The sequence below is a fragment of the Phallusia mammillata genome, chromosome 2, assembly GCF_965637545.1.
Source record: "Phallusia mammillata chromosome 2, kaPhaMamm4.hap1.1, whole genome shotgun sequence".
In the NCBI taxonomy this organism is placed as follows: domain Eukaryota; kingdom Metazoa; phylum Chordata; class Ascidiacea; order Phlebobranchia; family Ascidiidae; genus Phallusia; species Phallusia mammillata.
In genome coordinates this window covers 30,827,004-30,842,177 of record NC_137253.1, presented here as the reverse complement: position 1 = coordinate 30,842,177, position 15,174 = coordinate 30,827,004, and positions in this window count along the sequence as shown.

Below are 15,174 nucleotides of genomic sequence, written 5' to 3'. Positions count from 1 at the left end.
CATACAACAAAGGTTTTTGTTTAACAATGGAGACAAATTCTACTTGGATTTGAACTTATTCAGTGGCACAAACTGATGCCAAATAAGATTATAGAATTACTTCAACCTTTTTGCGGTTGCCTCAAAATTTCCTCACGGACCCCTAACAGACCGCAGAACCCAGTTTGAGAACCACTGGTTTAAATAGTGTTGCAAAGCATTTTTGTTGCTTTGGCCTTCTAAGTTTGTTACATTATTGTTAAATGGACTGAACAACGCATTATGTAGACTAGACCAGTGAAGTTTTGTGATAAACTGTTTGTATAAGCTTAAAAACACTTTGGTACGCAAGCATGCATCTTTCAGTGTTTTAAATCAGTAATGTTAACATGGTTGGTAGTTGCACATAGATCTCGTTGCTACATAACGTAAAAAAATACATTGATATTTATATTATCCTTGAGGCTAAATGGAAACTGCTGGACGAGCTACATATTTGTTAATTTATGAACCAAGCATAAGCTTCTACAAGACTTGGGATGAAGATATGTTTTTTATTGCAGACTTGCCTGCTACTTGTCCAGCTTACTATGGAGTTCATTCCCTTGCTTGTTTGAGGACAGTATGGCATTTGGTTGGATGTTTACCTGCTGGTCATGAGTATCCAGATAAACTTGGAGCCACAGAGTTCTCCGCATTGGCCTCACTCAACTACAGGTGAATTAAGGAGAGAAAAATAGAAAACCAGATTTTTGGTCTTAAAATTGCCTTTATTTTGACAAACAAGCATAGAGCATGTTTTTTACTGGATCACTGAGTATTGTATTTTGCTACCAAGTCTATTAATTAGTAATACACAAACAAAAGTTTCAGTTGGAATAAATAGTTGATAAGCCACTTTTCCGATTCTATTTGCCTGCATGGGATTGTGATAAATAAACATAACATTTTCTTTTGTAAAATTTTTAAAATGGTGGTGGATAAAAATCTTCGTAAATTAAATTTTAAATAAGATATATGTATGGCTATTTACCAAATACATTTTTGTTCACTTTTCAAGGAATTTGACAAATGCAATGCTGCTTGTGAAAACTGAAGCTGATGGCGGAGATTCAACACAACAACTCAACTGTTTCGGAATCAGTAAGTTGAGTGTTTGGTTTGAGTACACTTAAGTAATTGTCCTGTAAACCAGTAAAATCTTAAGCTATAACAGGATGTTAGAAATTCCCTACCTCAGTGATCTTCATCCAACTTCTAATGATGTTTTCTTATCTGGAAAAAAGTATAATAAAGTGTATCTCCTAAATAATGCTGTTTAACAGAACATATCTACTACAAATATATATCTTTTTTGTGTGCCACATGCTGTGGTGTTAAGAAATTATTGTAAGTAATGCCTAAAAGCAAATTGAACAAATTGAACTACAACATTTGAAAAAATGACACTAAACATAATCTGTTGCATGGTTACAATTAAATAAGTACTGTTTTAATATTTTCACTTTCGGTTTGTAACATGCTCTCTGTTTAACTTATCTGAAAACATTTATGCATGTAAAACAAAACTCAATCTATGGGTAGTTTTTCAATCAAGTGTTTCTGGCTCATTGACCACAAATATTAAATCTGGATCTGTTCTAAATTATGTTAAAAACATATTTATTCTTGATAGTTCTTGATATTTGCTCACATATTTCTTTCTGCAGGTATTTGGGTGTGATGTGTCACTACAAAGTACTAATATTGGCGATAAGATAACAACATGAAAACCCAGATAGATATTAACACATTCACATACCCTCTTCCCTTGCAGATTTTCCCCACACCTGTCCCAAATTCTATGGACCTCATTCTCTTGATTGTTTGAAAACACTTTGGGGAACGGTGAAATGTCTGCCAGAAGGCGACAAACATCCTGAAAAACTCTCACCATCGGAGAGCGCTAAACTCAGCTCCACTAATTACACGTAATATATTACTGTATAGCACTGCTTCCTAATCAGTGGGCCATAGAGTTGTTTCCAAATTGACTGCAAGGCTAAATTAACCCAATAATGAGAATAAAGAAACTAGATGAATGTGGTGACCATCGATTTTATCAGTGTTACAGTTTGGTTGCAAAGTGCTCATTATTCTTTAAAACAATCTGCATTGACAATTAAACTTACACCATTGAGCAGCTATTAAGTGGTATCATTATTAATAAACATGCCCGTTGCCTTTTGTCCTTTTTCACTAATGTTTAAGTTTGTGGTTACTAATTTTGATTAAAAGGGACTACTGCTTTATTAATATCATACAGAAAAAAATAATACTATTAAGCTTAACTTGAACATAAGATGTTTAACATTGTAGATAAGTTTCTGTGCAAAGCACAATTTTTACCATATAGCTAATGTATTTATTGTATTAACTTATTGTACATCATGCACCTACAGAGCTTTGTTGAATGAATTTCAAAAAACCAAATCAGAATCAGATGCTGGTGATTCAAGTCAACAGTTGAATTGTTTAGGAATTGGTAAATATACAGATTTTGTGACCAATTCATATGCATATGTTCTGATTTGTGGTGACTGTAAAAAGTGTAATTAAAGGCTAGTTGGTTTTTCAAAATATTTTGGCAAAAAAATAGCATATTTCTTAATGTCTGTTTTGACATGTAATACATTGGTATGTTTATCTATTCATTGCTCTGAAGAACCCCTGCTGTCTGATGGGCGAAACGTCAACAAAAAGTTCTTGAAAAAACCACTAGTATTTTGTTTGGCATTACACCAGCTACACCGATTTGTTAAACATTTAACCTGGACGGAACGCTTGTTAGAAAAAGTTTAAAGCTCACAAATCAAAAATGTGATTTGAAATCGTGTTTTGCAACATTGCCACCAGCATCGTTGGTCTTGTAATACACTTTTATTGTTACACTGGAAATAAGTGACAAAAAAGGAACATGCTTTTTTCACAGGCATTTTAGCTAATGGTCATCCAATAATCAGCAATAAAACAACAAATTTAAACAGTCACCTGATTTTGCACAGTGGCTTGTGTAAACCATTTCTGATGTCTATTACTGCCACTATATTATTTCTTATACTGATCAATGTACAGATTTGTGTTTTTTCCAAAACTACGATAATATCTTGTATACTTCAGACCTTCCAACAGAGTGCCCTACATATTATGGTTTGCACACACGAGACTGCATGAAGGTTGTGTGGAATTTGGTTGGCTGTACACCATTGGGGCACGAGTTTCCTGATAAACTTTCAGCTTCAGAAGCTGACGTCTTGTCAAGACTTACATACAGGTAAATGTTTTTACTGGGATCAGTAAAGTGTTGAGATAGGTTCTTATGGTAGGCTAAAAGGCGCCAACCACATGATAAACAAATTTTGATGCAAATGCACTTTATTCTAACTACCTCTACTACATGGATATCGTCTGTCTGGTTACCAGGAAAAAAGCATGATAAAAGTTGTTTAAAGAATGGTAATTTTTTTTATTGTGGTGGGAAAGATGCTTTTCTTTACCAATAACGAACATATGTTCTATCATGGTAAAAACAATTCATCAGTGATATAATTTGCAATTTTTATGATGCAGCTACATTGATATTGTCAACCTCCACTTAAGAATGCTGTTGTAGTGATATGTTTGACTTCTTTGCCTAAATTGCTGAATGCTATTTTTACAATACAAGCAAGTTTGAAATGTAATTGCTTCCTCCAAAATCTAAACCCATGTTAAGAAGAACTGCATTAGTAATGCAGCCCTGATGCACATTGATATGGTTGACCTTAGCTTAAGGATGCTGTTTTAGTGATATACTGGTTTTCATTGCTTAAATTACTGAATGCTATTTTTACGACACCAGTAATTTTTAAATGTTCTTGTAGAGACATCAATGCAACGATGGCATCAATAAAAAACGAATCTGACCATGGTGATGCTACTGCTCAGCTGAACTGTTTTGGCATCAGTAAGTCTTATGATTGATTGTTTGTCAACACTGGTGTTTCTGTAAGTGTGTGCCAGTTCCCTCTCTAGTTTAACAACATTATAGATGTCTAAGTAAAAAACGTCAACATTTTTTCTTTAATTGATTTGATGTGTAAGCAATGAAAAACAAAAAGGGTGAATCAAAATTTTTTAGGATTTAATTTTAATTTAAATTTTTAGGGAATTTTGGGCAAAATTTTCGGTGTGAAGAGAAACACTTTACAATTGAAATGTTTTTTGACAAACAATCTTTTACTTTCCGAAGATCTTCCTACTGAGTGTCCAAACTTCTATGGAGTCCATTCAATTGATTGTTTGAAAACAATTTGGGCTTCAGTAGGATGTCTAGTAGCCGGTGACAAGTATCCCGCTAAGTTGTCAGCAACAGAAATCACACATTTCAGCATCTCGAACTACTCGTAAGACTTTTAACGCACATTAGTACAGAATCAGTGCAACTTCCTTCAAAACTGTATGTTTTCAGGGCTGTGTTACACTCTTTTCAATTTACAAGAACAGAGGCTGATTTCGGTATATCTGCCGAGCAACTTAATTGCTTTGGAATTGGTAAGTCTATTTGTTTCTTTAAAAGCACCGAGCCAATAGATGATAAGCTGCAGACAGTGCACACAGACCTGTAAGTTCTGATCAGTGTGGCTGGTGATGAGAGATAGGGTGAGGCCTTACCAAACTGAATGCGGTTGGATGGCTACACCAGCTGCACTGATAAGAGCTTATGGGTCTGTGTGCACTGTCTGCAGCTTATTTTTTTCAATTTCTTAATTGGATGTGATTCGCTAGTGGCTTATTTTTGCCTCAGTCCATAGTATGTTATAGGAATGGGCCAAAAATGCAAGTATTCTGTTTAGTCATGCACGCTCGGTGTATTGTGACATTACAAGCTGTTCTACATCATACAGTTTTGGCCTATCCCTAATATTAAGTTTATAGAGCTCTTCTGGCAAATGTAGTTTGTATTCTATCCCTAATATGTTAGACAACCTCAATTGAACAATATGTTCTCTCATTTAAGTGGACTTTTACTTGATTGCTTTATTACTGCTGATAACTTTCCTTTAACCAATAGACTTGCCTGTCTTCTGCCCACTGTTCTATGGACCCCGATTGAAAAGTTGCATGGAAACTGTCTGGAAATCTGTTGGTTGTGTAGCAGAGGGAGATCAGTATCCTGACAAACTAACTGCCACTGAACTATCTGTCCTAAGTAATGCAAACTACACGTATGTGACATTTTTTCGACAACTAGTATAGATTTTATGTGAGAACAATGTGTCATTTTTTGTGTGCAGATGGCTAATTGACTCTTTCCAGGCCATAAAAGATAGTTCAGACTTAGGCAATTCTGTAGATCAACTAAATTGTTTTGGAATTGGTAAGCTCAGTTTTGTTCGCTGTGTAACTTCAATATAGTAAATCCTTTCTTGCTAATCAAAATTCCTTTTTAAGTAAAGCAAAGTATTGCGACCATTAGGGGCTATTAATTAAAATCAGATGTATTAATTAAAATCAGATCTTTATTTATTGGTTGTATCTTGTTGTTTTATATCTTTGTTTTCAGGAACTGATGATGCTGATACAAGCGAAATGCATTTGTTTTTGTAAAAACAAATAAAATAAAACGACTAATTTAGTGATTTTCATGCTGAAATTTCCTCATTTTAGTTCAATATGTCGAAATATTTAAAATCCTAATTGTTAATTTTTAGATTTACCTACTCCGTGTCCAACCTATTATGGAGTTCATAGCATGGATTGTTTGAAGGCAGTGTGGATCATTGCAGATTGCTTACCCGAGGGAAAAGAGTTTCCTGACAAACTTTCCATTTCTGAAATCGCAAATTTATCTTCAACCGATTATTCGTAAATATATATGCTATTGCTCCCAGGCATAATATCAAGTTTATAGAGCTCCTCAAATGTAGTTTTGTTCCGCTGTTTCCACATCTTATACAAGTCGCCTTCATCAGGGTAAATAACACTGAATGCGCGCGTAGTACTACAGTGCACGGTAAACAAAGGAAAAAATAATTAAACGCAAGCACGTCACAACACGACACAATTGGATTATTCATAAATTTATTGTTTTAGTAAAAGAAGCTTATATTAGATGTCAACTTTCAAACATTTCAACATTCCACAGCTATTCTCAACTTGGTGATGGTTATAGTGCAATTATGTTGCTATTTTTTTATTTTACCATGATAAAAAAAAGCGTAACATGCAGATGTGTTTTGTGTTTGCAGAACATTGCTGAAGCAATTTCAAACCACGAAATCAAATGCTGATGCTGGGAGTTCAACGGAACAACTGAACTGTTTTGGAATTGGTGAATGCTCCTTGTTTATTACTTTGCGTTTTGTTTTCATTTGATATTTTTTCTTAATTTGGTTCTCTTGAATGGAACATTGAATTGTGGGTCACTTTATACTTTACCTTAGCAGCAATTGTTACCATGTTAAGCATAACTCCTGGTAAATTGATTCGTGTTCTATTACCATTGTCGCAACGATTTCCACCTTTCATTCTAAATATATCACAGGTTGGACAATGTTTATTTCCAGGTTATAATATATTCATTTTTTAATAAGATTTTTAACTGATTTTAACCTGGAAATAAAGATCTTAAATTTGCGACATTAAGCACAACAGCAACAGCATATCTGTGTTCATTCGTTTTGCAACCTTCGTTTTTTTGCAGATTTACCTGTTACTTGTCCAACTTATTATGGAATTCATTCGTTGCCTTGTTTGGAAACTATTTGGGGTATGGTTGGATGCTTGCCAGCCGGTCATGAGTTTCCTCCCAAGCTTCTACCTACTGTTCGGCATGCAATTGCTGTCAACAATTACTCGTGAGTTTTAAACATTGTTGTGTAACAGCAGCGCATTCAGTAATAATCCGCCAATTGTGCAATTTACTGTTTTATCCATAATGTTTTACACCGCAAAGTTATTTGAAATACACATTATTGTTTACTTAAGAGAAACTATTTAATGATGGAAATAACAGCCAAACTAGACTTAACAATGACATGCTTTATTGTTTAAATGTTTTAGCAAATGCTCATGCCGTCATCAGTGATATGAAATGACACATCAGTTACCAAATGAGTCACATAAAAAACTTTTATTTTTTGTTGCTAATACCTGGCTCTCTAAAAAAACAACACAATTAACAAGTACGGTAAAAACGGATTAAAAAAAAATCAGACCTTTTCTCTTGACCTGAAACACATATTCTGATACAAACAGTGTTTTTCTTGTGTTGTGTTTATTTCTACAACTTTACTGAACATTTGTGAATGTTTATCATTCCAAAATATGTGTTTTGAGCTTTTCAGCATATTTTTAATAGTTTGCCTTTTTAAAAAATACTATGCTGCATTTTATTTGAACCTCCATTTTGTTACAGAGCTGTTGTGCAAATTATGAACACAACTAAACAGAATTCAGACATGGGAATTGTTGCAGAACAACTCAACTGTTTCGGGATCGGTAACTCACCGTCATGCCTTCGTGTGATGTGTTTAACTATCAGTATTAATTCAAGTATCTGTTTAGCATTGCCTTCCACCTGTCCGAGATATTATGGAATTCAAACTATGGATTGTTTGAAAACTGTCTGGGGCAACGTCGGATGTTTACCAGAGGGACATAGGTTTCCTGATAAGCTTGCATTTGCCGAAATCTCAGCTCTTTCATCGGCCAATTACTCGTAACTCGTGCATTTCCTAAGAGTTTTATCTGTTTTATTAATGTGTTGTTGCTTTATATTATGTTTAAAGGACTTTATTGGACCAGTTCCAAGAAATTAGAACTAATGCTGATTTGGGAGACGCTGCCGCACAACTGAATTGTTTTGGAATCAGTATGTTTTCTGTTTTAATATTTACATTTTTTTGTCTATTATCACAAATTTTGTTTAGATTTGCCCATTGAGTGTCCAACTTATTACGGTCACCACACAAAGGCTTGTTTGAAAGTAATTTGGAAGAATGTTGGTTGTTTACCGGCCGGAGATGAATTTATTGATAAACTTTCTTATGCTGAAGTGACAGTCATGGCAGGGAGAAATTACTCGTAAGAAAAAAGACCGTCAAAGTTTCAAAAACGTAGACTGAAAAAGTTTTTTAGGTTTTGTCGACCAAGAGTTCTAAAGTAGAGCGGAGATTAACAAACAAACAACGGAGGCTGTGCTTGTTAAGCTGTTGTTATATAACACTGTGATTTCATGTAGTTTACAACAGTAATATGTTATTTATTGGGGTAACTTTAAAAAATATCAAGAGTGGTCAAATATTGCTTACAGCATTAAATGACTTTGAAACTTACTTATTTGGTCTCATATGTTTTCATGTCAATTGTTGTTAGATACAGATTTATCATTAGCTTTCAGTTAAAGTTATCTATTGTTCTTTTTTTAGTATAACAAAGTCTGCAACTAAGGTGAATAATATAGGTTATAGTTTACAATAGTAATATATTATTTATGGGGACCACATTTATATCAAAATCTAAATGACTTTGATGTCCTCTCCTTTGCTTTCATGTTTTTTTTTATCAAATTGATGTTAGACATAAGTTTATGATTATCTTTCGATTGACTTGTGTTCTTTTTAATCTGAAATATCTCTTTTAATTTAGGAATGTAATGGATATTATGACAAACACAAAATTAAATGCGGACTCTGGAAACTCCACCGATCAACTAAACTGCTTCGGTGTCGGTTCGTAAACATATTTTTTGTGTGAATACTTTATATATTTGTTTAGGATTGAGTTGTAAATTTAATGCATACGAAAAATGACAGCTGTGCCAATGTGTAGGTATGAAGGGAAAATATTTTTTGTTTAAAATTTGAAACCTGTGTATTTTGATGCATTTTTTTACCAGCTCTAAAGTTAAACAACTTTATTTGCTTGTTGTTTGTTGTTAAAAGACAAAAAACCTCAGTCAATTTAGGGTTGATGTAAAAGAAGTCATTCAGCCTTTAAGTGAAATATGTATATCGGAAAAATTTTAACGACAAATAACTTGGTGTTGTTATGAACTTAAATATATTTGAATAAAATATTTTTGTAATCTTTTGAAAGAATTGTTAAAAAATCATTGTCCTTTTTTAAATTTTGGTCTGTTTTTAGATTTACCAGACAAATGTCCAAAATATTGGGGAGTTCACACAATGGATTGTTTGAAGACTATTTGGAGCAATGTTGGATGTTTACCAGAGGGACATGAGTTTCCTGAGTTGTTACCCATCACCCAAATTAACAAACTTACCAAAACCAACTATACGTGAGTACTTATGTATATGTTTTGAACTAACTTTATTTATAAACTTGACCAGAGCAATATTTTCCAACGTAACCTTTTTAATGTGCTAATACTGGAAAATTCTTCGTGAAATCTGCTAACTTCATACAAAAACTTCAGTAAATTAGCTTAAGCACAACCCTTTTTTCATTCATTTTATGCTTATTTGTGAGCATTGGTAAGGTAACACATAAGTGTCAAGGTTTTAAATTAATGCTTCCAAACACTGTATATGCCTCACTAGGGGCACAATTTTGTGCCCATTTTCTTTTTTATTGATGTCATATTCTTTCAGCTTGTTTAAACCACATTATTGCAGTCTTAAGCTTTTTTTGTTGAAAACTGGTTAATTCTGTTGTGACATGACATTTATATAGGAATATTTATATTACCACATTGTGCATTGGAAGTTTCTAAATAATCTTGGTATGGATAAAAAAAAGTTCAAAAACGGGGTCTGAAATCGTAAAAAAACTGATTGAGATCTATGTATGCCTAAGGTGTAAACCCCACAAAAGGAATGTTTCATTCTTACCTGAATATTTCAATTTGTTGGTTTAAGTTTGCTTTATTTCTTCAGAGCTTTGCTGGCTGACTTTCAAAGTGCTAGAACCAATGCTGACCTGGACGATTCCGCAGAACAACTAAACTGCTTCGGAATTGGTAAAGCAGAATTTAAGTTTATGTAAACATATTCCATAGAGCAGGGGCGTGCAACTGTTTATCGCAGTGGGCCACAACTTACAGTTTTAATGATGCTGGGGGCCAGACAATAAAGCAACACATATCTTTTTAAACAGCTTATTTAATAGCAGAGCGCACACAATCAAGTTACTGTTTGATCAATGGGAGATTTTTGCTAACCTTTTCGTAGAATAAATGTCAATATATTTACTGCACCTATAAATCATGTTAATAAATCATTGCTAGAAAGGCAGTTCTGTCATAATGCACACTATGATGCATCAATGGGAATATGTCGTCACAGTGGATAAAACCTCATCACGGTGTGACGTTTTATAAAGTCAAAAATACCAGTGATGGTGTACAAAAAGCAACATTCCATGCTCTAGCAGTAAAAAGTATTCATAATTATAGAGTACTTTGAAGTCTGCGCGGGCCACGAAAATAGGTGTCGCGGGCCGGACACTGGCCCGCGGGCCGTATGTTGCACGCCCCTGCCATAGAGTGTTATTGCATAGACAAACCCAGATTTCAGATCTACTCTTCCAATAAAATTATTTAAACATTTTATTAATTATTATTTATTTATTAGACTGACTTATAAGTTGTGGCTTTAAAATTAACTTTTTAGTAGGGTCATTAAAAATTACAAATTTAGGCCTTTTAAAAGAAACAAAATATTGGCTTTTGATATTGGTTATCGGCCTATATTGGTTAACATTTAGCAACTAAAAATTTATGAAGTTGGTGTGGTCTTTTGGTGGTTGGAAGTTTGGAGGTTCAATTTAACCCAAGTTTCCATGTAGGGAAATAAAGAATTATTAGCATAATGCCAAAAGCATAAATGCCAGATCACCTACTGAGAAAAAAGACTCAAATAAATTTTGTTGTTTGAAAGAACATTGGTGGAATTAAATACAATGATTTTGGTGTATTTTTTAGACTTTCCCCCTGAATGTCCGAGATATTATGGAACGCACAATTTGTTGTGTCTCAAGGTTTTGTGGGCAATGGTTGGATGTTTACCAGCAGGTCGCGAGTTTCCACCCAAACTTTCACCTGCTGAGTTTACAACTTTGTCAAACACCAACTACACGTAAGATATGTTGGCAGCTTAAATATTTCAGTTTCAGTATCTCATACGAGCGTTTCTCTCCCCCCCCCCCCCCCCTCAATACACAGTGTAAGATGAGCCTAGGAAATATTTTTATGAGATTTTATGTCCACCTGATAATATAAACTCAATATTGGTTTCATAGTACACAAGGCTGCATCGGTGCTTCAGGGCTGATCCCAGTATGAACATATTCATCTCAGCATATTGGTTTCATTCATTCACATTTTTATTGCTTATGCCAGTGGGTACTCAAAAGAAAAAAGTCTGAGTCCCCAAAAAGCGAAAGGGCCACTTAGCTTAGATATAACATCAGTATTCAGTGTATAAATATCTTAAACTTGTTACTGCTCTATACAAGCTTTTAGAAACTTATGTTGTTATCATGACACAGTATATGTTTCCAAATACAAATTTCTTTTTAAAACTATTACTAAGTCATATAACGCTTGATGAAAGTTTGTCGCCTATGAATATATTTTATTACATCTATTTTACTATTGTTTAAACTTTGTATGTAATGCAGGGCACTGCTTAATCAATTCAACACAACCAAACAAAACTCAGATTTGGGAGTACCTGCTGATCAACTAGACTGCTTTGGAATAAGTACGATTTTAAGCTTTTTTCACATGCTAGCTTGATAAAGCATTTTGGTGTCATTAGCAGGGTTGCCATTCCGTCCTTATTTCTAAGATTTGTTCTTGTTCTAAAGCAGGGCTTTCAAACTTTCTTGCTCTGCGACCCCATTTTAGAAAAGAAATTTCTACGTGACCCCTTGATGGGTGTAGCCTATACATGTGAATGGTGCTTAAACAATAAATTTACGCACGTATACCATGTATTGTGACAATGACACAATAATGCACGATGCTTCGCAACCCCTTATTATATTCTGCGACCCCAATTTGGATGGCGACCCACAGTTTGAGAAGCCCTGTTCTAAAGGGCATTGTCTTAGAAAGTTTTTTGTCCTTATTTCTAAGAAATGTTCTTGTTTTTTGACTTGGGTCCTTTTTTTCTTATTTTTAACTATTTTTAAGTCATATCCCTACTAAAAGTAAACATATACACCTGAGCTGTCGTACGACACACAAAGTATTTTTGCAAACAAGGAGTTGCTGGAGCAGATTGTTTTTTGGTAAAAAATATGGCAATGTCACTGCTCGCATAAATGCAAAGATTTGTTCAAAAACATTTGTTTTGTTTTGTAAAAAAAATTTTTTGTTGGTTTTACTTATTTTGGGGCCCATGCTGATGGCAACCCTGGTCATAAGATATTGGTCCCACTTCAGAACTATGGTTTTGTTAAACAGACTTTGGTATGGTACCAGTCTCTTTTTTTCATGTTGTCGCGCAGTTTGGTGCACAAAACGCTTATGTTGGGGAGAGTGCCATTACCCTAATGAAGACTTTCTTATGGGAGATTAAATGTGAACTCTTTTCTTAACAAGCGATAGGCTACAACATACAATTCCTATAGAATTAAATGGATTGATTCCTATTAGTATTTTTTCACTAAAAACAAAAATATTTCAGCTATGCCTGCCACCTGTCCAAGATATTATGGAATACAAACCATGGATTGCATGAAGACAGTTTGGAGCAATGTTGGATGTTTACCTGATGGTCATAAGCATCCTGATAATCTTACTATCGCTGAAAAGGCAACACTTTCATGGACAAACTATACGTAAAACTGTTTTTTTTGGATTGGTTGTCAAATATCATAAAACATAGCACTGGTATTTATTTTTCAGGACTTTGTTAAACCAGTTTCAAGCTATAAGGACAAGTTCAGACGCAGGAAATTCTAATGATCAACTAAATTGTTTTGGAATTGGTAAAAATAATTTATGTTGGAAGATTTCAATACTCATAATTAAAACTCCAGTCCGTTGCTTGATGGATGAAGACTAATGAGCCTTATAGCAAGATTCTATTTGAATAAGATACTAACGATGCTGCAAAAGCAAAATATATATATATCTTTAAAACTAAAGGATGAACGACTAAATGTTTTTTTCTCAACTTACAGCCTGAACATTGTTTGCAGAAATGTGTATTTTATTACAGACTTCCCTGTGGAGTGTCCAACCTACTATGGTGTTCATACTATGGATTGCTTAAAAGTAATTTGGAAGAATGTTGGGTGTTTAAAAGAAGGTTATGAATACATGAACAATTTGACATCATCTCGAATAGCTTACCTACAAGCCATCAATTATACGTAAGTACATTAATTTATCCTAAAAGTGCAAAACTGTACTTAAAATTAAATACCCCGGCTCGTTGCTTGGTGAATGAAGACTATAATAGACCTTAATTTGTATTGATTTAGGTTCATAAAAAAATCATTTGTCCTTAAGATCTGTTTTATGAACATAAATTAAAATGCAAAAAAAATGAAATAACTCTGCTTTCAACTGTTTTCAAACATTTTTCCTTTGCACATTACTTAAATCTTTGACAACAGTTTTATTGCTAAAACTATTAAGTAATAAATTAGTAATTGCAGTCATTGCACACTGTTTTGACCTATAAGATAACAAGATATTGATTTGATAGTTATCTGACAGTTTTTGTTGACTTCAAGCTTGTTAAAGTAATCACAAATGTTTAAATCTCCAGGCTTACCACCTATGGTAATAATCTTACCCGAATTCGTTGGTACTTGAGATTGAATTAAATTCCTGTTGCATAGTCATACCTTAATTTGCGCACATATGCAGTAATATATTTTTTCAGAGCTGTTTTGAATATTTTTAATACAACGAGAACAAATTCTGACTTGGGAGATTCAATGGAACAGCTCAACTGTTTTGGAATTAGTGAGTTTGATACAATTTATTTTAAGTTTCACCCTAAAATCTTCCTTTAACCCTGTAAACTTTTTCCACTAATTATGCAGACTTTCCTGCTACCTGTCCAAGATATTATGGAATTCACACTGTTGACTGTTTGAAGACTTTATGGAATAGGGTTGGTTGTATTCCAGAAGGACATGAGTTTCCTGATAATCTTACATCTGCGCAAATAGATGTACTAGGATGGACAGATTACTCGTAAACTGTGTGCTTTATTATAGATCTGTTTAAGTTAAAATTTATTGTTGCAATTCTGCAGAACACTGTTGGCCCAATTTACTGCTACAAGGACCAATTCTGACCTTGGAAATTCGAAGGATCAACTAAACTGTTTTGGAGTTGGTAATTTAAAAATACATTCAAATGTTTGTATAATTCTGACAAAACAAGCTTGAACTAATCAACATCAGTTAATCCAGATTTTTGCCTAATCTGAACACATTTTTTTGCTCCAAACGGGTCCAGATTACCCGAGTTTTACTGTAACTTTATTTACATTGCTCCCTCCACTATTTGTACCTTATCCCATTTGGTTATCCAGTCACATTTAGAAGCTGAAAAATAAGACAAAAATAATTTTATCTGTTACAAGTTTGGGATTTTATAATTTATGTTTGATAGACAATGGTAAACATAGCAAAATATCTGTTGAAGAAAACCTCTTTGTTTTTGCTTATCCGGTTGAATTTATTAAGGTTCACCCCATCAAGACCTGATAATCTTGGTACTGTTATATTTTATATTTCAAGTGTGGTGACATATGTTTGTTTTTAGATTTGCCAACACCTTGTCCAAGGTATTGGGGAATTCAAACCATAGATTGCCTGAAGAAAATTTGGGCTATGGTTGGATGTTTACCAGAGGGACATGAGTTTCCTGATAATTTGACTTCTGCACAAATATCCATTCTTGAGTGGACGAATTACACGTAAGTTGTAGGCTTGTTTGGCTTCGTTCTTGTTTTGGTTCTGTGATATTGCATTTTGTACAATGTCCATGGAGTAAGTTTGCCAACAACTTTACAGAGCAATTTTAAACCAATTTAACACCACAAGAAGAAATTCAGACCTGGGTATAGCTACAGAACAACTGAACTGTTTTGGAATTGGTAAAACATTTTTTAACTCTTTTTTTACTTGTTTATTGTTTCGTCTGTTGACATTTTTACTGTCTCTAAACCACACAGATTG